This window comes from Petromyzon marinus, chromosome 17 (genome assembly GCF_048934315.1).
Source record: "Petromyzon marinus isolate PM22_M1 ecotype Great Lakes invasive population chromosome 17, UKy_Petmar_22M1.pri1.0, whole genome shotgun sequence".
In the NCBI taxonomy this organism is placed as follows: domain Eukaryota; kingdom Metazoa; phylum Chordata; class Hyperoartia; order Petromyzontiformes; family Petromyzontidae; genus Petromyzon; species Petromyzon marinus.
Genome location: NC_133683.1, coordinates 6,357,238 through 6,381,261, shown reverse-complemented (window position 1 = coordinate 6,381,261; position 24,024 = coordinate 6,357,238). Strand labels below are relative to the sequence as shown.

General features: G+C 46.9%; 1 long non-coding RNA gene across 1 annotated transcript in view; it reads left to right on the top strand.

The window, feature by feature from the left end:
• LOC142924802 (uncharacterized) overlaps positions 1-24,024 on the top strand; it is a 410,191-nt gene that overhangs the window by 322,064 nt on the left and 64,103 nt on the right. Inside the window, exon 3 of the long non-coding RNA XR_012941871.1 lies at positions 373-448. This is a non-coding gene — a long non-coding RNA (uncharacterized LOC142924802). The remainder of the gene's footprint in view (positions 1-372; positions 449-24,024) is intronic.

The window sequence follows — 24,024 nt, the reverse complement described above, 5'->3', positions numbered from 1 at the left end:
GCGTGTAACTGTAAGGTAGGAAAGGGGCCTCCTCGATTTTACGTGACTTTACCGAAAGAACCAAAGAGTCTGGATTCCTGCAGTCGCGAAAGCTTCAAATCAAGATTGCCTCAAGTATGTATTGTTGTTGCCCTTGAGGGGGTTTACTTTCAGAATTAAATGCATTCTGGAATTGCTGACACACAGCCACAACGTACGTGTCGCTGTGTTCACACCTGAGAGTGACACTGCATCATCCTTTTACCAATATTCCCCCGCCCCTGCGTTTGCCTTACACGGCCACAATGCTGAGCTATCCTCAGTTGCTCAGGCACACAAGTTTCACACCTGTCTCCCTGTCAAGTGAATGTGGTGTATCCTTTTGTCATGCAGTCTGAGACAGACTTCCAACACGACTTCAGTTTTGTGGGTGCAGTGCTGTGACAAGAGCACTGAAGTAACTGCTCGTGTAAGTACATCATGTTAATATATATCGTATTGAAGGCTGAGGCCTATTTTACTGTACCACTCCTTACAGAAATCTTCTTTCCCGAGTGGTTGTGCATTTGTCGCTTGTTTCAGAGGTTCGCGATTCGATCCCAGGAGTCGCCCTAGTTAATATTGCGGGTGTATTATCCAAAACTGCATTTCTATATGCTTCACAAGTAGTGTAAAAAAAAAATCCCGTGTTATCAATGAATGAGGAGGACATGTGTGCCGGCGTCAGAATCAAAATTTGCAAATCCAAACAAGTACTCAGAAATGACTGGATTGGGTAAAACCACATGTATATATGTTGAACTTCTTTCGCACTGTACGTAGCCAACTGTGCTAATCGGAGGTGTGGAGGACAACAAACTGAACACAAAAAGCAGTTCTAAAGAAATTGTTTTCAATCTAGATTTAAAAGTGCATAGCTCCAATGGCTTCCTAATATCGGAAGGAAGAGCATTCCAGTTGGCCGCAGAAGCCCATCTGAAAGCGAGTGATGCGGTGACTGTCTTTGTTCGATGGCTTGCCAAAAGCCACTGCTGCTAGGATGATCCACCAATCCCATCTCTCGATTGCAATCGTGCATTAGCAGCACACCTTGCATTCGCTGTTGAACCACTCGTCCATCACGTGTTCCATCATCGCAACTACAGCACTGCCCTGCACCTGTGGCCGCTACAGTTGCTAACATTGTGTTGTTTGTTTAGGTGATCGGCAAGGCCCAGAAAGGCGAGCGGGAGGTGATGGACCGTGGGCTGGCTCGCATCGAGTGCGACATCAAGCAGGAGGTGGAGGGCCGGCCACACAAGATCAAGAAATACCTGTTGGAGTCGTTCCCCTTGCCAGGGACGACCGCCGATCTTCGCCGACAGTTCACGACAGCCGGCGGCCGAGATGGTGCTGCAGGTCTTCCAGAACGCCGAGGACATCTTTGTGATTAAGCTGAAGAAGGTGGGGCCATGGCGTCTGGACTTAATGCAACAAAATTACCGCGCGAGAAAAATCATGCATCTGCTTAGATTTGTCAAAGATTTTCCAAAATACATTTGTTCTCGGAATTATTTAATGAGTGATAATCGCCATACGTTTCAAGTCTGTCGATACTTCCACCAGTATCAATGACTTGCTCTACCACTGAATTAACTCTCTATAATATTTAGGGCCATCGCTTTCACAAAATTCAGTCACACATTGAGACAAAAGTAAGGGGGGCATTGAAATCGGTAGGACATCTATGCATGTGTCACCCTCTATTTTTCCCAACAGAGTGATATGGCTGCACGTGGTTTGGGTCCTTTGTTGTCTCCACCAACAGTGTGTGCAGGACTTCCTGGGGCAGGTGAAAGGGGACACGCTGGCCCGGAAGCTGTTTCTGTTGGCCCTGTGCTGTGGCTCCCTCGAGACTCCTCGCGACCTCGTGGTCAAGGAGAAACCGGCCGCGTTTCTCGGCAGCATCAGCACTCCCGACACCAGACCGCCGCCTCCTCCGGGGAGTAAGGAGACAAATTTGCATATACAGTAGACTCTCGATTGTCCGCGCTAATGACGTGGAGGATGGCTGCGGATAATTAAAATGACGGATGATCCAAAGATATCTATTTTTTGCGGATCTCTATGCCACAAACTAACGATCAACCGATCGATGCACGTGCTGGGTGATGACACTTTCTTGCTAATTTAACCAAGTCCAATATCGGCTCAACTTTCATGTGACGGACGTTACTCTCACGTTCAGAGTGGGTTGGAATGTGCTTCCCTTTACTCTGTGGACCAGAGGTCACTAGAAGCAATGTCAGAGGTAGCTTTGTGATGTTCTCTTCTGTGGGCCATTCTCCAATAGGACGGGTTCCGCTGCTCCGTGAGAGATCCGAGTGGATACTCCGTCTCATGACACGATATCGAAAGCACAATCTGAATAAAATGTAGTTTCTTGTATTGTACATAAGGGATCAGACCACGGAGGACCGTCAAAATGCTGAGTGTGATCTTGAAATTTATCCTGGACTGGTTCGGGGGATAGTTGAACAATTCGAATATTGGGGCGATATCGTCTTGCATACGGGTGTGAGAAGTCTGCCAGTGGTTTTTTGAGTCCATCATCTAGAGTTTTGGGTTACATCATGTAAACATGCACTCAATAATACGCGTTAATATGCACTATTTACGTGACCTAACCCAAAAATCTCTATTATGGATAATATTGGTCGCGAAGGCCTTCGTGTTAAACTTGTTTTTTGAGTCATCTGGAGAGTGATGATGAAACTTATCGGGAGGCCGTAGATGAGACGTGGGGGTGGGAGGGCAGAGAGAGAGTTGCAGTTGTTGAGCCTATTGGAGCGAGTTACAGCATCGTTGTCCTCTCCTACAATGGCATTGCTTGTCTCCTTCGCAGAGGCGGTAGCCGAGCATCTGGTCCGTCTGCTGAGGCACGCAAGTAAGATGGCAGAGCCCCTGAGCCTACCCGCGCTATCACGCGTGGAGAAGCAGCTTGGCGAGCTTTTGACTCGCGCGACCTCCCCAGCTTGGGCCTCGGCTCCTTCTTAGACATCCTCCATCGCAACGCCCAGGTGCGTACGTGGCGTGCGTGAGCCCACCCGCCTCCAGCTGGTAAGAGGCAGTACAGCAAGTAGGTGTACGACACTGCCCGTGCAAAGTTTGAGTGTACTTACCACCTCCGAGTGGCGCTCAATGTTAACTTTGTTTCCAAAATTGTGCGGGGTAATATTAGTTTATTATTACGAACTTAAAACTCATTTGTCGATAACTCGAATACGTTTAAGCGTTATGTAATCACTACCAATGCAGAGCACAACAAAGTGTCACGTAAGATGCATGGGTTTTCTCTTGTCACTCTTAAAAAATATCTGTGAATTTGGCAAACATCCCAAATGTAGATTTTGAAAATCACCGTTAAAATTGAGTGTACAGCGGTGACATTCAGATAAAATATATGATAACACTATATATGCAAAGTGGCCAGGTGGCTCAGAGATCAAAGCGGTGCATTGGCAATAATGAGATTCTGGGCTTGAATCTGGATTTTGACCGCTTGGGTTGAAACCGAGGTCTCAAGTCTTATCAAGTCGATCGTCCGAGCCCAGTCACCAGCGACTGCACAATATTACGGTCTCATTAAACTTGGGTTTTGCACTTCATTTTCCTAATTCCATCTCTGAGAATAACAATTTCAGCTTGACTTTCGTGTGAAAGTGTTGGCTCCTATTGTGTACAAGATAAAACGCCACCCCCCGCATTTTATAACACAGGGCCTGCACGGCTATGCGAGATTTACCAATGGATGATTTATTTGTCTCTTGACATTACGCCAATAGCGCATTTGGAAAACTAAAATTGAGAACGAATTTTGTGTTAGTTTGCAAACTTAAATCTGTAATATTTAATCAGTTTTCGTGCACTGCATTGTGAGATGCAGCTCCATGCGTATCGTTTAGCTTCAAGCCGGTGTTTGTCTTGCGGTCGCCTCGGTGTTGACGGATTTGTTGTGTCTGTAGTAGCTGTTGGAGGAGACTGGGGTTGTGATCTCTGCCCTGGGTGGATCTGGAGCCACAGCGGGAAGCTTCTGCCCAAAGCGCGACGAGCTGCATGGAGTTCATCCACCAGTGCGGCAGCCTCGACACCGCAGCGGTGAGACTCGGGCCCCAGTAGGGACCACAGGGGCGGCTCAGAGATGGGGATAAGGATTTGGAGATATAGGGCGCTCGCGGAAATAAACTCTTCAACTCAAAGCGCCTTACAGCAACGTCTCATCTCAACCATTCCATTGCTCTGCGGCAGTCTACCCGAGGGGACCCCCCCCCCCCCCCAATGGCAGCTGTTCCTATTTGGCACGTGGTGCATGCACTACCGGCCTGTGAATGGACATGTCTGCCATTCGGGAGCGATGTTTGAGTTTCCTACATGGTTTTTCCCCGATAAAGTAATTTGCAAGTATTTTTTCTGATTTAGCAAATTTGGAACATGATGCGGTTACACGTGGCCAATTCTATTTTTTTTTTATACAGCGTCACAGGATTTTTATCATACATTGTGAAACAGATCTCTTTGTTTATGGTGAATAAACCGGCAACATTAACCAGGGCGGATGCTGGGCTTGAACCGAGAACCACCACTCGGCCATGTTTCCATAAATTTGTGCAGTCACATTAACGCTGTTCACGTCGTACGCAATGGACACTTTATTATTAGCACCACCACTGGACCTGTTTGGCTCCTGGTCCATTTTGAGAGGTCTTGTAAGGGCGACGTATTACAGTTTGATTTTATATCGGCACAGCAAATAGCCAATGGAAAACCACCCGTTCCGTGGGGGTGCTACGAGCTGGCACGGATCGGATGCGCCAGTGGAAAAGGGCTGCTAGCAACTCGGCCGCCTCCAAACGAAAGAGAGAGGGTTCCAGGTCTCTGTTCTTGGCTGTGTGCTCTGCAGCTGCCGGCCGTGGACTGCGCTGTGGGGCAGCACTACGGCGTGCATTCCTGCCGCATCCATGGGCACGGCCCCATGGCCAACCTGGTAAAACTGACGCAGAAGGCCAAACCCGGTGGCAGCAGCGGCGGTGCCCATCGATGCGCCGTCTTGTACGAGGAGACGGCGCTGTGTGCTCGCGACTCGAAGTTTGGCAGCCCCCTCCAAAGTGCCCTCCTCCTCACCCCTCTGCTCACCTCGTGATCTGCCTGACCGCCACGGGTCGCTCCTCAAAATTGTTGAGTCGGCGACAGACACTTGGGGTTCTTTAATCTTTCACATCAAAGGGTCAGTGAGCCACACCAATATGCCATTGGTAACGTAACTTAAGGATTCAATGTTCAAGGCAAGTGATTGTCGAGACAAACTGATGATTGTTTGTGTAACACCCCTCTGGCAGTCCACTGCCTGATGAAGGCCTCGCCACGTTGCTTTGGTCATGGGGGTTGTTGCACCAAACTTTACCACGCTTGGTGAAGGTGGCGGGGATTAGGTTCAGGACTGGTTCAGATATCAGTCACCACTGACGTTAGCCATGGCTAGGAATCCAATTCGGATCGCCACGTTAGTATCGCAGTGCACAAAACATTGCAGCAGTGCTTCAGAAATCATTCCGAAGTTGCTTGATATTGCACACAGTTTGAATAAACCATCATTACTCCAAGACATATTTTTACTTAAAATGTTACTTTGTACATGCTGTGATCGTAATAAAGAGTTGTGCTAGTTAGTAGTAACAGCGCGATACATCGGTTCACTCGATTAATATTTATTATTAAGCTGACAATTCATGTATTGAATTGCACGTGTAAGAATCAACTTCTAAAAAATTGTATCCCTTTTTATTTTAATAGTTTCACATTGCCACTGCAGAGAGTCGACATGATCAGTGTAAGTTCAATAGAACTGACACACCTTGTGAAAAACCCAACGCAGAAGATCCCTGGGCTTGATATTCCACGAAGATCATGGTCCCCCTAAACCGCATCTGCACAAAACATGGCAGATGCGGATACCTGATGCACAAATGGAAAATTTAAAACTCTCCAGTGTTTGACTGTGGTCATCCAGAACAGATCGTACAACGTGAAACGACGCAATAGAAAATTAAAGTCAAGCCACAGTGTGATTGTGACCATGCAACCCAAACTATGCACGATATTGTGAACCACAGTCGTTTGTGCTCCTTCAACGGAGTAGGAATAGTAACCCTACACGAAGTTTCTCCTGAAGCCCTCTCGTCGTGACCAGCAGACCTCGGACATTGGCTTATGGCTCCTGAACATGTTGCCCTCATGCGCAGGAATAGAATAGCTCAGGGGTTGGCAATCTGCGTCTCCCGGTGCCGCATGCTGCTCTTTAAAGACTGTTTGGTGATGTTGTTTATGAAGGAACACTGTCTCGTATTCACCACAGTGCATTGCGCCTCTTTAAATATTGAGTTGAGTAATCCCGGTAGTTGAGAAACTAAGGTAGTTGAGTACCCCGGGAACACGCTGTGGTTCGTGTCGCGTTAATAGCTCCGTACCGTGCCGTGTAACTCACTAAGCAGCCGATTGCTCGTGTGCAGTGGTAGTGCCGTGTTCATTGATAACACTGCACACTCCGTGCAGTGGTAGTGCCGTGTTCATTGATAACACTGGACACTCCGTGCAGTGGTAGTGTGAGGATGGCTCACTAATTGAAAGAGGAGTCGTAGCTATCGCACTGTGGGGTGGTCATCGCCCTCCTCCCCCTGGGCATGTGCCGTGTGTGTTGTGTGCGTCGTGAGTCGTGGCGATGTAAACCCGGGGTAGCTCCTCTCTCCGTCTCTTCGTTTGTTGCTGTCCCGGCGAAGCTCGAGTTGGTGAGCGCAACGCGTGGCAGATCCGGCTTCACCCGTTCCCACTCCTCCCAGTCAGCGACTCCCAAACCCCCACTCAATAATCGCAGATCACTACCCAGGTCCTTATCAACCAAATGATTTTTAACTAAACTATTTTTTGTATTCTTAACAATGTATCCACAGTTCAGTTTTAAAGTATAATTTTACCGAGGCACTGTATGTTTTCCTGGTGTGGACTGTGGCTGTTTTTGCTATTGTTTTACTGCCTTTCTCAAGCTTGGAAATGTATGTATGAATGAAATTGGAACTTATATACTTCATTTATTTACTAATTGACAAACTATTTATATTTTACCAGGTAAGGCCCACTGAGCATATATAGCAGTTTTTCAGAAGCGACCTGGCCATCGCAAATGATAGCTCAACGAAGTGGCTTATCGTCACGTGGACATTTATAGCAGACAAATATACAGCATGCGTGAGGGTTGGGATGGAACCCACGACCTCCTGCGTACCAGGGGAGGTAGTTAACATCTCCCAGCCACCGTGGTGCCCTGTGGTCACGTGAGGCCTTCCACTTCTGAATGGCTTGCGATGCATATTTGAACATTACTGCAAGCGTCTTAGCCTCGTTCATTCGGTATTCGAGGGGAATATTGCCATTTAGTAACTTTGTTTCAAATATCGTGCATTGAACTTTCGATTTTAATTTGCAATGTAATTGAGGGACTGTGCGTTGTCTTGTCGTGGTCTGGTGCTGTTGTTGTGTTGCTGAATTGCCCAAACTTGCATTTGTTGACAAATCGGCAGGAATCTATGTACTTTGTATTTTTAGCAACATGCTTACATTTTCTCCGTCTTGCCTCTCATATCGTTTTTAAACATACCTCGCTGACCCGCCCCTACTGGACATATGTGAAAAGAGCTTCGTAGCTCATTGGATTCCTCCAGGATGAAAAAAAGATTCTAATAAATCAGTGGCACTGCCAACAACCTGCATCCACACACGACTAAGCACCCCTTGTAATGCCATACACATGGTTTTTTTCCCATAGACATGTAATTCTGCAAATTTTCAGAAATATCTGCCGTATGCGAATTACTCCAGACAAGTTTAGAGTATTAAACGTGACCTGTTGTGACTCGTCTAATGTGTATCGCGTGGTCGTTAGCACAGAAAGATGCGTCTGGTAACGTCCTAATGGACCAAACATCGTAAAAAGGAGGCTGGGTCTTCGTTGTTCAGAGTGACCACCATATACACGGACTCTTCTACTTACGGACGAGTTAGGTTCCAGAAGTCTGTTCGTAAGTCCAACTTTACTCCTGTCGATTCCAAACATGTTGTACGGCGTGTACACTAAACACAGGGAATGGCTTTAAGAGTTGTATAATCTCCTGTAGACATAGACGCCACTGGTTCTTCACGTTGTGTAGATGTAGATGCCACCACCACCATCTATTGCGTGGCGGTTAAACTTATGAATCTCGGTACAAACAGGCAACTGGACATATGGAGAGGTTTCTTCGTATCTCTGAGACTTTCTAAGTTGAATGGTTGTAAGTGAAGGAGTCCCCGTAAATATTTTTGAGGACCACTGGGATCTTCAGTTTAAACCGTGAGTCTTGGAGTCATTAGACCAGAAAGAAGTGAGACAAAAACGACAGTAACATTGAAAAATATGTACACAGGGCAGGGAGGGCCCAGCCGCATGACAGGATTTATTCAGCGGTATCGTCACGGTAACAGAAACAGTGCTCCCGAATGAATCGCAGAATCCCCCGAATATTCCGCCTCAGGCGGGAGAATCTCCGTCCAGGCCCGCGTGACGCCTTTGGCCCAATCTTGTCGACGGCATCATCATCATCCTCCTCGTTGTTGTTGTTGCCTAGTTGGAGAGCAGGGCCCCGCCTGGCAAATGGACGCACGCGCCATCGTTAGCACGGTCGGCTACAGTTAGCAAGGTCGGCTACGGTTAGCACGATCGGCTACGTACGGGTGAAAAATTATTTCAACGTACACACATGCGCGTATTCATTATGCCACCGTCTGCCCCATCGTGCATTCTCGGCTGTGCTTACACTGGTTGCTGTACTGCACCTCATATGTGTCCGGCCGCTCAAATGCGAGGTAGGAGGATGCCACACATCTCTCACTATGGCCAGTAGCGGAATGCTACATTGCTATAACAGGAGCCAATGGTGGTGTATAATTGGATGACCGCTGTTGACTTCCCACAAAATGGGATTCATTATTTGACTATAGCTCGGGTTGATAAATAAGCTGTTAACCTTCTTGACCTGGATTTTGAACTCGCAAGCGTACAGTGATCGTGGAGTGCTCTAACCGCAGCACCTCCAAGTGGGATGCAGTGCAATTCATATATTTATAATTAAGATATATATTTACTAGGAATGCATTTAGCTTCAGATTGGTGGAGATGAGGTTAGGGATAAGATATTACATCATGTGGAGCCCTGGGATATTTACATCTTCAAGTGAGATGAACTAAAGAGGTGAATGCCATTACAGAATCCTCATTTCACAACTCCTCATGAAACAGATTCCCCGTTCTTGCAATACAGAACTTGTCTCATCTGATACAGAACCCAAATCTCATGTGTCCTCAGTATTTTTTACTTCCTTTCAATCGTGAATACCACATTGTGGGAATCAACAGTGGTTGTAATATGAAAAGACTTGCCCTTGCTATAGGAATGTGTGATTTACTCAAATAACTAATTTATGATGATCGATGGTGTTTGCTTTATGTTAATTTATATCAGGAGACACTTTGTCTGAATGACCTCCCCAATACACATTTTGCTCAAGGTGCACTTCTGCGTGGAGACTCACTCTTGTCTCGTGGCCGAATCCATCTCCTCCTCCTCCGCGATGACGTCATTGGTGCCACCACTTTGATTGGGGAATTTTTCAGACAGGCGTGTTACCACACAGTCACCCGCCGACTCCACTCCCCACTCCGACTCAATTCGCCAATCCGAGTTTGAAGCCCACTCGCTCCCAGAAACTGATCCTGCAGTATTCTGATTTGACCAAGTGGACTCCGAAGTCTGCTCGCTTGCAGCAGGGACTTGACAATCTCCCTTGCTGAGACGGGGGACTGCCGAGAGGCTGCAGGCCGCCACCGCCTCCGTGTCCATGGCTGGGCAAGGCGGGAAGTTCGCTTGCGGTGGCACGGCCCTGCCGCCCCACAATAATGGGTGGTTGAGGGCCTCCGTGGGTGTGAGGCGCTGTTGGGGATCCCACCTGCCAAGGAGGCAAACGGAGGGAGTCAGGTGCCTGTTGCATTCTAAAATCGCTTCATTGAATCGTGGTCTGGGGTGAAATGCGCATTTCTATCCTCAACACTTTTGTCAGAAACGATATTTATTTAAAAAAACGACGAGATGAAGAAACGATGCCCCGGTGTGACACAAAACTTTGCAGTCCTAGCCCAAACGACACGTGAGGTCTAAGATCGTTTCCAGTAATGTTGATGGAAGACGCAAAGTGATTTATATTTAATTAATTGTACGAGGTGAAATGTAGACAATAGTAACAAGTCTCTTACTGAAGGCACCCGCGGAGAAAATTGATGAACTTTTGATTGCGGGTTCCCAGAACCGCCTTCAAAGACACGGAGCACGGGACGATCCGTTTCCCGTTGACAACGGGGCGATTCTTTTTGTCTGTTTATCGGAGAGAGACAAAGAGAGAAACACTGAATTAGTTGTGATGATCAGTACAATGCAGCGGCGGTCCTTAACCCTCCAATTGCGATGTTTGCAAATATGATTCCATGTTGGCGGTCGACTACAGCCTGTCATCCCTCCAGGGTCGATAAAATTTGTAACCGTTCGTGAGACGTTTGCAGTAGTCATGTGGAAAGGATGGCTCCTAAGCGTGAAAGTGAAATTCCCACTCTCAACTCTGGGCCACTGGAGGAGACGAGAACCTCCTGATACTTTTAAATTTTGATTTAAAGCTTTCGTGACTGCAGTAATTCATATTTTGTTATTTTGTTGTTTCTTTTCAACGTGACTCCTGATACTTGTTTGAGCACGGAGACACTTTGATGTTTATTTTAGTATTATATTATTATTTGCATCACTTGGAGAGGATGGTAATTTGTTGTACAAGCGTGCTTTTAAGCATAATATATTTCTCAATCAAGGACCCACAGTTTGTGTGGAGGGTTGTTCTCTGTGGTTGTTTTGTACTATGGTAGAACTGTTCTATGCTGATTTAGGATACCGTCACATCTGCAACACAATTTTTTAAAATTGTGCTAAGTCATGCTGAAATATAAAAAACGGCCACTCATCTTCATGAAAAATGTGATGGCCAGAATTCCATGTAATTAATACACACGTCCTCTGTTGGATTGCAAATCCCTATGGGTTTTCCAAATATACTGTGCTACCTAAACATAACCGTTCCTTTTAAAGTATTTTTTCATAAGACTCCTTACTGTCGCACTAATTCAACACATACTGACGAGTACGTTGCCAAGACTGTTGTGACTTTTAAACCCAAATAAAGCATAGTTCATTTTTAAATTACGCGAAGCAGTTTCCATGCCTTTCTATTCAAGCACAGAGCACGAGACACGCGGCTGCACGGCCACGACTCTCCGGGCAGTGACAGCAGCAGCAGCAACAGCTACGAACTGCAACACCACCACCTCACCACCCCCCCTGTCCACTCACCAAAAGAGATAATGTTGTGGGTCGAGGCGTCAATCATGGCTTTGGGTGGGAGCCCCAACATCTGAAACCAAGATCACAAGAGGGATGAGTTGGATGAGGTCCGTCGCTCGAGTGAACAGAGCGTACATACGCTGCACTTTGTCTCATTGGAACGTCGATGTACAATGAACTTTGCCTGCTCTTGTACATACTGTTTGCAGATATTTATCTCTATCATCAGGCGAAGCATACATATTTGGTCTTTAATTGATGACGTGGTTACTACGTGCGGCTTCGTTGCTCTCCAACACAGGCTCTGAAAGCCTCGGGGATTAACAACAAACTACAATAATCATAACAATAGTAATCATTCCGAAGGACATCAGCCTGACGCTCTGATTCTCTGGTATTACTGACGAACCCGAAATCTCTTTTTACTTCTTTACTCATGCAAATGGTGCGTGATCACGCAGTGAACACGTCCACTCCTCTCCCGTGTACCGGCAGCTGAGCGACATTTTGTGACCAGTGAAAGGCCCAGAGGATGACGACAGCCCTGCACGTAACCAGCTTTGTCGCATGAGCCATCGCACAGCGGGTCTGTACGCTGGTGGATCGTCGTGCGCCATCAGTCATAACCAACCCCAATGCTGCTGCTGCTGTTGTTGTTTATCGTGGACTCCATCGTTGGTTCAAATTCGAATTAAACCCTCCCTCCTCCTTTATATGGCGCAGTTGGAACGGTCCCATGGGAAATATGACGCCCGGTTTGGTGGTGCCGTATCGGGCTCGAGGTTTGTTACAATAATAATAATATAATTCATCAGTATGTATATATTATAATAATTAATATTTGTAAGGCGCATTTAATCCGATGATCCCAATGCGCCCGGTGTATGGAAAGCAGGGAAATGAGACGACCAAAACGAGGAAATGAGACGACCAAAACTATGGGGAATAGGCCATTTTACCGAGGTGAGTTTCCATGGCGAGATTTAAATAGCTTTAAAAATTCTGTCTTCTTATCAGAGGCCAACGTGTTCCATAGTCTCGGAGCTGCACTGGCAAAAAGCCCGATCGCCCCCAGGAATTGAGACTTGACCTCAGAAAACTGAGTAGGAGATCAGAAGATCTCACGGACCTCATTGGTGTACATGAGTGGATCAGCTCCTGTAAGTATTGTGGGGCTAACCCACTGACAGCCTTGTAGCTCAACAGCAGGACCTTATAACCAACTGGATATATATGCAATGGTGTTTTCCTACGCGTCAGATACCTGGATGAAATAGCCGATGTGGTCTTCCGAGCTTGTCTTGAAGAGCGGGTTCCCGAGGAGCATCTCGGCCACCACACATCCGAGTGACCACATGTCCGCGCTGCATGTGACCGGGAGCCCAAAGTACATTTCGAGGGCCATGTACCACATCGAGCCAAGACACCAAGCTCCTAGCAGCACACGGACAGACAGGTGACCAAACAAGGTGGCACTTGCACATTATTCACCTGTACTTGTGAAGTGCAGAATAGATGAGGGTATGCACACGCAGTCACGTATGGCACTCAAAATACGCACAATGACAAAGATCGCCCACGTAAATGCGTGTATCAGCTGGGTAGCACTTAGAAATGTAAATTATTTTCATTACACTGGTGCCAGCTATCATAGAGTGCAGCTGTCATGTCGCGAGAGTTCTCTGCGGTGAGTAACAACTTCTTTAAAAGCAACGGCGCTGCGACGCCTCTCTGAATAAAATTAACGCCGAGCCGCTTTGCGCGTTTCAAGATTCAGTGATGAACCGGGGACACCTACCACCACCCTGTAATGTGCAGACGTCTCGGAACGGGAAAAGGTTAAGTGAGGAATGAGGACATAGGAACTTAGGGCTGCCATGCGATCTGTACATTTGCAAACGTAAATAACATGTAAATCACACGTAAATCAGCCATCCGCGACGAAAATTCCAATGGGATTGGCTACTGGCTCCAGACTTTCAATACCAGCAATCGATTATGAAAATTGTTACTGGTTTACTGGCTCTTGTTTGACAACTACCCTCCTCAAAACTGGGAGGTTGAGAGTTGAAATCCTGGCCAAATGATTGACGAAATGTAACGTTTGAAGGGTATCAGTGTCACTACCACACTTTTTTTAAGCGGTGCTAACCACCACGCCACCACAGCACGAAGACAAAGACCCCCCATATAGCTTAAACAGGCTCGTAGCGCAGCGTGCTAACCGTTAACACCACCGCTCCCCACAAACACTGTGACACGCACACACACACATGCTGCTACACACGTACACACACACAGGGCAGCTAGATCACTCACTTGGGCAGGTCTCGCTGATGCTGAGGCCAAAATCCGTGAGCCTGATATTGCCACTGATGTGGTCTTTGACCAAGATGTTTGCCTGAAAAAAAGACAGAGTGGTTGTCAGTGAAACTCGTGGTGTGTCGGTGAGATTGCGTCTTGTTGAATTGGTTCATGGCGGTTTACTCAAAGATTTCATGTACTCATTTTTGTTGAACACTTACTGCCCTTTGAAAATATAATCATGCTTGAAGATCTCCCTACCCCATGCCGTGTTAATCAAGGCGGTTGTATGGCCATACCTCACCATGCTGCTCAGGGGGCTTTTGAAGGCAATGGGATCAAGGACAGGTTCAGATATCGCCCAAACCCTTGTTTTAGCCGTGGCCAGAAATCGAATTCGGGTCATTAACTTCTGAGTGCAGTTTGCGAACTACTACACTGCTACGCCCATCATTTAGCTTTGGCATTCGGAATTGTTGCTTAGGGCAGTGGTCGTTGTTTAACGCAAATTAGAAAATATTAAATGTTCCGCGGAGCGTTGGTTGTTGAGAGCAAACAGAGATCCACATGAAAAGTGGTATTTCTATGCAAGTTTTGGCTATCTGTGTTTATGAAATAGCAAGTCGTGGCATGAGTGTTGTTGCGGTGTAGAATAAGATATCTCGAAATCCTGTTACTAAGGTTTACAAGAGTGTTCTCATTTTCTACAACTGCACGAACTGAGGCACTAATTCCATACTGACGGACAAAAGTCGCAGCGTATAAGCCATAGGTCTCGTCCAGCTTCTGGAGGAGGTCTCCGCTGTGTGACGGCACAAAACGTGAACGGTTACAGTTTCTTCCTGCTTGTGACCCATTCCCTGATTGGCCCCTTGAACGGGAGCACACGTGCTTGACTGAGGCGAAGCCGCACGGAGTAACCATACAGGGTTGCCGCTCAACTCAAAAGATAGTCAATGAGGCAGGAAGGCATTATAAACAGTTATGTCTGACCATGGAGCCGCGTACAAAGACAATAATTCTAGGGAATTCTGAAAGCCTACGGACATTTATTCTACATCCAAATGATTCATGTGTGTGAACACACGGACGCATCGGTGTTTGGGGGAGCGGTAGTGCAGCATTTAGCGCGTTGCTCTACAATTCCCGCTCACAGCCAAGACCAGTGACGATTATCTGAACCAATCCTGGGCCTCCCCTAGGTCGACTCAGCCTCAAATGAGTACCTGGTTGCGGTGTGTAAACATCGCCAATGGGGGAGACAAAGGCGGCCGGGCGTGGTGCTGGCCACCCACCCCCTCGTGTGCCGTGCCGGCCTTCGTAGGTGCTCGCTAACAGCACTTGCCCCTACAGTCTGTTAAGGGTTCACTGGGGATCTTTGTTTTTGTTTGTTAGTCTGTGTGAGTGAGTTACTTTGTGAGTTCATGTGAGTTACTCCGAGTCTGTGAGTGTGTTACCCGGTGAGACTGAGTTGAGTGGGAGTGACTGTGAGTTACTGTGTAAGTCTGTGAGTGTGTGAGTTACTCTGAGTCTGTGTGAGTCTGAGTGAGTCTCCGAGTGTCTGAGTGAGTGACTCTGTGAGTCTCTGAGTGAGTGACTCTGTGAGTCTCTGAGTGAGTGACTCCGTGCGTCTCTGAATGTGGCTCTATGAGTATGTGGCTCTGAGTCTCTGAGTGAGTGACTTTGTGAGTCTCTGAGTGAGTGACTGAGCGTGAGTCTCTGAGTGTGGCTCTGAGTCTCTGAGTGAGTGACTGGATCTCTGAGTGTGGCTTTGTGAGTGCGTGCGAGTTTCTGAGTGAGTGACTGTGAGTCCCTGAGTGAGTGACTGAGCGTAACTCTGTGAGTCTCTGAGTGCGTGTTACTCTGCGAGTCTGTGTGTGTGTCAGAACTAGTATGTGAGTGTGAGTCTGTGTGTGAGTTACTCTGTGAGTCTGTGTGAGTGAGTCTGCGAGTGAGTCTGTGGGTCTCCTTGAGTGAGTGTGAGTCTGTGTGAGTGACTGTGATTCTCGGAGTGACTCTGTCAGTCTCTTGAGTGTGGCTCTGTGAGTCTGAGTGAGTGACTCTGTGAGTCTCTGAGTGTGGCTCTGTGAGTCTGAGTGAGTGACTCTGTGAGTCTCTGAGTGTGGCTCTGTGAGTCTGAGTGAGTGACTGTGAGTCTCTGAGTGTGGCTGTGAGTCTGTGGCTCTGTGAGTCTGAGTGAGTGACTGTGAGTCTCTTGAGTGTGGCTGTGAGTCTCTTGAATGTGGCTCTGTGATTATAAGTGAGTGACTGTGAGTCTCTGAGTGTGGCTCTGTGAGTCTAAGTGAGTGACTGTGAGTCTCTGAGTGTGGCTCTGTGAGTCTGAGTGAGTGACTCGTCATCACCATCGTCATCAACATCATCATCACCGTCGTCACCATCTTCATCACCACCTCCATTACCCAGGTGCCATGGGGTCGACACGCTGAGATGGGATGGGTGGCCAGCACCACGCCTGGCCGCCTTTGCCTCCTCACATTCACCGAACCTGGATACTCATTTTAAGGCAGAATAGACCTGGGATGGGACCGAGATTGGTTCAGATACTCGTCACCGATGTTGGCCGTGAGTTGGAATAGAACTCGGGTCGCCGGATCCCGTCGCACGGTGCGCTAACCACTTCGGCACCGCTCCCCATGTAATCCTCACTTCAAGCACACACCTCATCACCGACACAGCTTCCACATCGTCATATCCACCACTCCTCCCCCAGCCCCATCGCTTACAACACTCTCACCCCTTCCCTCTCCACAATGCCGATGCACCTCACACTCCCCACACCTCCCATGCTCCCACCAGCAGCTTCCACTCCCGATGACGCCTCCTCACAATACCCCTTCACTCCCTCCCATCGGACCGCCATTCTCAAACTAGAACTTTTAAACTAAACTATATTTTGACTTAAAGCTTTCGTGGCTGCAGGTGATGATGATTGCTTTTGTTGCAGTCGAAACGTCGTGAGAATTTTATTGTTTTATATTTTTATTATTTTATTGTTTCCCTTCTATGCGACTTTATCGAAAGAACCAAGAATACAAACTATATTTTTGATTTTACCAGTTTGAGGCCCCACTGAGCTATGGAGCTATTTTCAGAAGCAACCTGGCTATCACAAATGTTATCTTCAACGAAGTGGCTTATCCTGTGGAAATTTATAGAGGCCAAATACTCTAAACGCGTGATGTTTATTCTAAATGTAGTGAGAGAGACATGCAACCTCAAAATATACAGCAGGCGACAGGGTCGGGATTGAATCCACGGCCTCCTGCGTACCAGGCGAGGTAGTTAACATATTGCCACTGTGGTGCCCTGTGGTCACGTGAGGCCTACCACTTCTGAATGGCTTGTGATGCATATTTGAACATTACTGCAAGCGTCTTAGCCTCATTCATTAGTCAGGTATTCGAAGGGAATATTGTCATTTGGTAACGCTATTTCAAATATCGCTCATTAAACGTTCAATTTTAATGCAATGCAATTGAGGGACTTTGTGGAGTCTTGTCGTGGTCTGGAGCTGTGGTTGTTGTGTTGCTACCTTGCCCAAGCTTGCATTTGTTGACAAATTGGCAGGAATGTATGTACTTTGTATTTTTAGCAATTTGCTTACATTTTCTCCATCTTGCCTCTCATCGGTTTTGGAAATAGCTCGCTGACCCGCACCTACTGGACATATGTGAAAAAGATCTTCATAGCTCATCGGATTCTTCCAGGATATCAAAAAGATTCTGATTCTGATTAATCAGTGGCGCTGCGAACAACCTATTCCCTGTATTGCTGCGGGAATCTGCATCCACACATGATCAAGCACCCCTGTGTAATGCAATACACATTGTTCCTTTATCATAGACATGTAATTCTGCAAATGTGCAGAAATGTCTACCGTATGCGACTTGCTCCAGACAAGTTTAGACTATTAAACGTGACCTGTTGTGACTCGTCTAATGTGTATTGTGTGGTCGTTAGCACAGAAAGATGCGTCTGGTAGTGTCCTAATGGTCCAAAAATAGTAAAAAGGAGGCTGGGTCTGTGTTGTTCAGAGTGACCACCATATACAGACTCTTGTACGTACAAACGAGTTCGGTTCCAGAGGTCTGTTCGTAAGTCGCTTTGTTTGTGAGTCCAACTTTACTCCCGTCGATTTCAAACACGTTTTACGGCTTATACACTAAACACGGGGAATGGCTTTAACAGTTGCCTCTGGTTCTTCACGTTCTGCAGATGTAGATGCCACCATCACCACCTATTGTGCGGCGGTTGAACTTGTGACTCTCGGTCCGAACAGGAAACGGGACATACGGACAGGTTTGATCATATCTCTGAAAGTTCGTAAGTCGAATGTTCGTAAGTAGAGGAGTCCCTGTGTAGTGGCATAGAATCGTAATGTAACAGTATAGCGCTGGCTGCTGGCAGGGAAAGGGATCTGCGGCTTACGGCCCTGACGTCAGCAGGCCAGGTTATACACCAGAGGGGGATCTAGGGAAAGGTCGCAGAAGGGGCACTGAATTCATAATGATACAATAATTCAGTAACACTGTACAAGTGTACAGCATGTCAAATCATTACATGGCCTAACCCTGGTTGGAAACACCGTGGGAGTGAAGATGGATTAATAATCATTATTATTTACATTTGTAAGGTGCATTTCATCCGTATGTCACCAGACTTAACTTGGAGTGTCTAAATTCCCTTTGCTCACCAGAATGAATAGACCTCATCTTTCCCACCCCTGCAGACTTGGTATTAAAGTAGATACATGCTAATATTTACAAAGTAACAGACTCTTGACCAATTTCATTTCCACATTAATGAATCATTCGGAAAGAGGCCCCACTATACCCCACCGACTACAGCACTCTAATCTTGCCTCCTCGTTTTGCCTCTTCCACCTGCCTCATGCTTGTCAGCACCGCCTTTCGTGCAGTCATGCGGGTGTGAGGTCATCATCACGAGAGGCCGTGCACTTCATCGTTCGCACGCGGCGGAGGAACCACTGAAGTCAAACGTTTACATACGTGCGGTTTAGTGGGGTCATTTCCGAGCGAACTCGGTTTGAAAGTGTTTATCGTTAAATGTGGAAGGGTTTGGGTTAGTTTTCGGGTTACCACCTTTTCCACTATGGAGATCAAACCCAGACCTATGTTTCAGTCTGTCTAGGTCTGTCAACAACGATGCAGTAGTAAAGTTCAGCACAGTACCGGTACCAGATCTCGGTACAAATTAATTCATGCCACCCAAACACAGATGCCAATTCACAGACTGTCTCGGCTGGACCGGGACAGGAGGTAACCCAAGGGTAGTGGGAGGATAACCGCTTTGTGAGCTATTTGTAAGTAATGCGTTTAGAGTATTTGGCTGCTATAAATTTCCACGTGATAAGCCACTTCGTTAAGTTATAATTTGTGGCCAGGTCGCTTCTGAAAAAGAGCTATATAGCTCTCAATGGGCCTTACCTGGCAAATAAAAAATAGTTTACTTTAATGGTATACATACTTTAATTTTACTGCGGATGTTTTAAAACATGTCCTGTCTAACTGTCAACTTTGTTTGAATTTCAGTGGGAGAAGATGCTTCTCACACAGACGTTAAAGCAGGTACCAGAGTCCACCTGAAGCTCCTGCAGTGTGCGCCTCATATAGGATTCCGTCCATTACTGTTGGTGCGATGGTTTGGATTTTCAAGTTGAAATCTCCTAGTTAATTTTATTTTTACCCAGGCGACAACTCAATTGTCAAGGGTAGTCCTGTTTGGAAGAGGCTATCCTCGTCTCTTGAGTTCCACATCTTGGAGAGGATGTGATTAGTCAGCATCGATGCCATTTTAGTTGGTGTCACGCATCATGCGTGCATTCTTAAATTACTGACGCCGACTGAAGACTGAAGATGCAAGTGTGCCATCTGACAATGAAAGTTATGAAGCCATTTTTTGTCATTGCCAATCTTCATTTGTGCTCTGTCAGAGTCTGGGATAACACGGCCTTGGTGAAGTCCCCTGGACTTGTGTAATTTCTGTATCAATAATTTGTTTCATTTTGACACCTCTGCTCCACGTCCTTCAATTGCATCCATCTGCACCTCCGATTAGCACGGCTGGCTGACGTATGGCGCGAACGAGGTTCAACGTACATACCTACAAGGAGTGTAAATTCATACGGTGCCAGAAACTCTGCACGAGTTCGTGCCGCGTTCTCCCGATGTTGCCGTCGATGTTTGTCCAGCGACAAGCCATTCGTTGCCACGCGCGAACCTATCTCACCTCCACAATCACAGGGCTGAGTGTGTGACGTGTCCGGCAAGCCGTGTGATGTGTCTGCGGATGATAATCTTCAGCAGAGGCCTGTGCCTTCTCCCACAGACGCCGCGCAACTGACGCCGCTCCCAGCGCCGCCGACCTCTGCTTCCCCGGCCACGGCCACGGGGAGTTCCTCTCCTCTGCTGGACACTCCATGTGCTGGACCTGCTGCTCCACCACACTTGCCTGCCCACTACACAGGCACAAAGAGGTACGGGCAGAACTAATGCATACAGTGAGGGAAAAAAGTATTTGATCCCCTGCTGATTTTGTACGTTTGCCCACTGACAAAGAAATTATTAGTCTATAATTTTAATGGCAGGTTTATTTGAACAGTGAGAGGCAGAATAACAACAAAAAAATCCAGAAAAACGCATGTCAAAAATGTAATAAATTGATTTGCATTTTAATGAGGGAAATAAGTATTTGACCCCCTCTCAATCAGAAAGATTTCTGGCTCCCAGGTGTCTTTTATACAGCTAACGAGCTGAGATTAGGAGCACACTCTTAAAGGGAGTGCTCCTAATCTCAGCTTGTTACCTGTATAAAAGACACCTGTCCACAGAAGCAATCAATCAATCAGATTCCAAACTCTCCACCATGGCCAAGACCAAAGAGCTCTCCAAGGATGTCAGGGACAAGATTGTAGACCTACACAAGGCTGGAATGGGCTACAAGACCATTGCCAAGCAGCTTGTGGAGAAGGTGACAACAGTTGGTGCGATTATTCGCAAATGGAAGAAACACAAAATAACTGTCAATCTCCCTCTGCCTGGGGCTCCATGCAAGATCTCACCTCGTGGAGTTGCAATGATCATGAGAACGGTGAGGAATCAGCCCAGAACTATACGGGAGGATCTTGTCAATGATCTCAAGGCAGCTGGCACCATACCAAGAAAAAATTGGTAACACACTACACCTTGAAGGACTGAAATCCTGCAGCACCCGCAAGGTCCCCCTGCTCAAGAAAGCACATATACATGCCCGTCTGAAGTTTGCCAATGAACATCTGAATGAATCAGAGGACAACTGGGTGAAAGTGTTGTGGTCAGATGAGACCAAAATGGAGCTCTTTGGCATAAACTCAACTCGCCGTGTTTGGAGGAGGAGGAATGCTGCCTATGACCCCAAGAACACCATCCCCACCGTCAAACATGGAGGTGGAAACATTATGCTTTGGGGGTGTTTTTCTGCTAAGGGGACAGGACAACTTCACCGCATCAAAGGGACGATGGACGGGGCCATGTACCGTCAAATCTTGGGTGATAACCTCCTTCCCTCAGCCAGGGCATTGAAAATGGGTCGTGGATGGGTATTCCAGCATGACAATGACCCAAAACACACGGCCAAGGCAACAAAGGAGTGGCTCAAGAAGAAGCACATTAAGGTCCTAGAGTGGCCTAGCCAGTCTCCAGACTTTAATCCCATAGAAAATCTGTGGAGGGAGCTGAAGGTTCGAGTTGCCAAACGTCAGCCTCCACACCTTAATGACTTGGAGAAGATCTGCAAAGAGGAGTGGGACAAAATCCCTCCTGAGATGTGTGCAAACCTGGTAGCCAACTACAAAAAAACGTCTGACCTCTGTGATTGCCAACAAGGGTTTTTTCACCAAGTACTAAGTCATGTTTTGCAGAGGGGTCAAGTACTTATTCCCCTAATTAAAATGCAAATCAATTTAGAACATTTTTTACATGCATTTTTCTGGATTTTGTTGTTATTCTGTCTCTCTTACTGTTCAAATATACCTACCATTAAAATTATAGACTGATCATTTCTTTGTCAGTGGGCAAACGTACAAAATCAGCAGGGGATCAAATACTTTTTCCCTCACTGTAAATGCTTTCAACATAAGTTGGAGAGAGTTGAGCCTTTCAAGGAATTCGGCAATGCTTTCCCACCTGTGACTGCTCCCGATATATGACTCGAGAGAATGTAGGTTTTGCTTGCAGGCCACAGACACACTCACACATGAATTATGTGTTTGGTATTATCTCATGGAAAATAATAAGTTGCACAAGGGCCAGGGTCATGCCCCATTCATTCTGAACGATTAAACCAAACTGACCCACGTTCACACACGAGAGCAGAGAAGTTGGCTGCAGGGTGACGCATGCGAAGAACGCGTCCCTGTGAAAGAGTTAGACGGTTCCCCTTCGTACCTTCTTACTCTCCCTCCCCCCTCCTTCCGGTCAGGTGATTTTGAAGTGTTGTCACGCGAGGACGTGGACCGAGACAGCGCGTGGAACCAGTGGCTGCGCTCCTAGATCCTGGGGCTCTTCCTGCTGGCCCTGCACACATTTACCGTGAGTCGGCGCAGATGTGGCCTCGCGACTGGGGCTGCCACCTGTCTGTGTTTGACCCCCGGACAGTGTTCGGGTGGCAGCAGGAATTGATTTGTGCCGAGATCTGGTACCCCGGGTATGGCTATGGTTGAATTTTATCACCGTGAACTGCACAGTTTTAACAATAGACCTGGGCTCGCTGAGAAATGTGCCTGGGTTTGCTCTGTCGTAGAAATGGTGGCAACTGTACTTGGGGCATCGGCACGTTCATTCGTGCTCCGGCTCCATTTACACCGAGAGTCACGTGCTTGTCTCGTGTGAGGAGTGGTGGTGTGGCTGTTAAGGGGGCATCCATTTAGTATGTATGCATGGAGGGGGGAGGAGGGGTTAACCCAAATGCGTACGCTTGCGTATGGGGGGGTCTACTGACAATGTGTAAGCCGACTGCAATTGCATGAATCTGCCCATCGCAGTGACATGGGGAAGTAATTGCTTCCGACAAAGGCGTTCTATGACCTTTTAAATCGTACTCAGGTTTGAGAACGGGGACAGTTTGCATTCATGATCCTGAATCATGACAATTCCTTGACTCTCCGGCAGTGGTGAATCGTTCCAACCATCAGTAGGAATCGTGTATATGTGTGTATGTGTATGCACAGCTGTACCCATTGGCTTCTGTTATGGTCATGTACGTTTATTTTTTATTTCGTGGAATATCACTTGCTGTACTCCACGCGGTGAGTGCTTTGTGTATATAGGAATCATGTTATGTAGAGAATATAAATCTAATTCAGTACCTCTATATGTCTCCCACAGACGAGCGGGGAGACAGCAGCCAGGCGGTGAGCCGGCACTCCCAACAATCGCCCAAGCTCTGCGGTTCTCTTTACATTCCGATATTTGCAGCCAGTTACTGAGTGTTTACATGTGGGGGGAAACCAGTACACTCGCAGAAAACGAACGAATGTGAGCAAGGGGGCAACGTTCTATCCCGTGCAGATGGAAAGGATTCCACAGTTGTGTTTCACTGCCTCCTGGCAAGCCAGAGTATGACTCATCCTCGATGCCCACCGGAAGGGAGATTTCACACTTGCAATTGAATTCCCTGAGATTATTTATATCATGGGGTAGGCAGTGACAAAGCCCCCGACTCACTTAACATGAACATGCGGTCCAGTGCATTGTACGTGCGAGGATACTCGCTTTCCACAATGTATGAAAGTGTGTTGAACTTGAATCTTGACTTAAAGCTTTCGTGACTGCAGGAATTCATATTTTTTGGGTCTTTCGGTAAAGTCACGTAGATAGAACAATAAAATAATAAAAATAAAGTGAATACAAAATAATAATAAAAATATCACGACGTTTTGATCACAACACAAGCAATCTTCATCATTTTTCTCCTGATGACGATTGCATGTGTTGCGATCGAAACGTCGTGATATATTTTACTTTTTTATTCACTTTATTTTTATTATTTTATTGTTCTATCTACGTGACTTTACGGAAAGACCCAAAGAATATGTGTTGAACTTCTTTCGCAGTGTACGTAGCCAACCGTGCTAATCTGTGGTACATTAACACCTTGCCACAAATGCCCTGTTGCTCATGAGCACACCGACTCAAATGAATCAGGCGCAAGGTTTGCG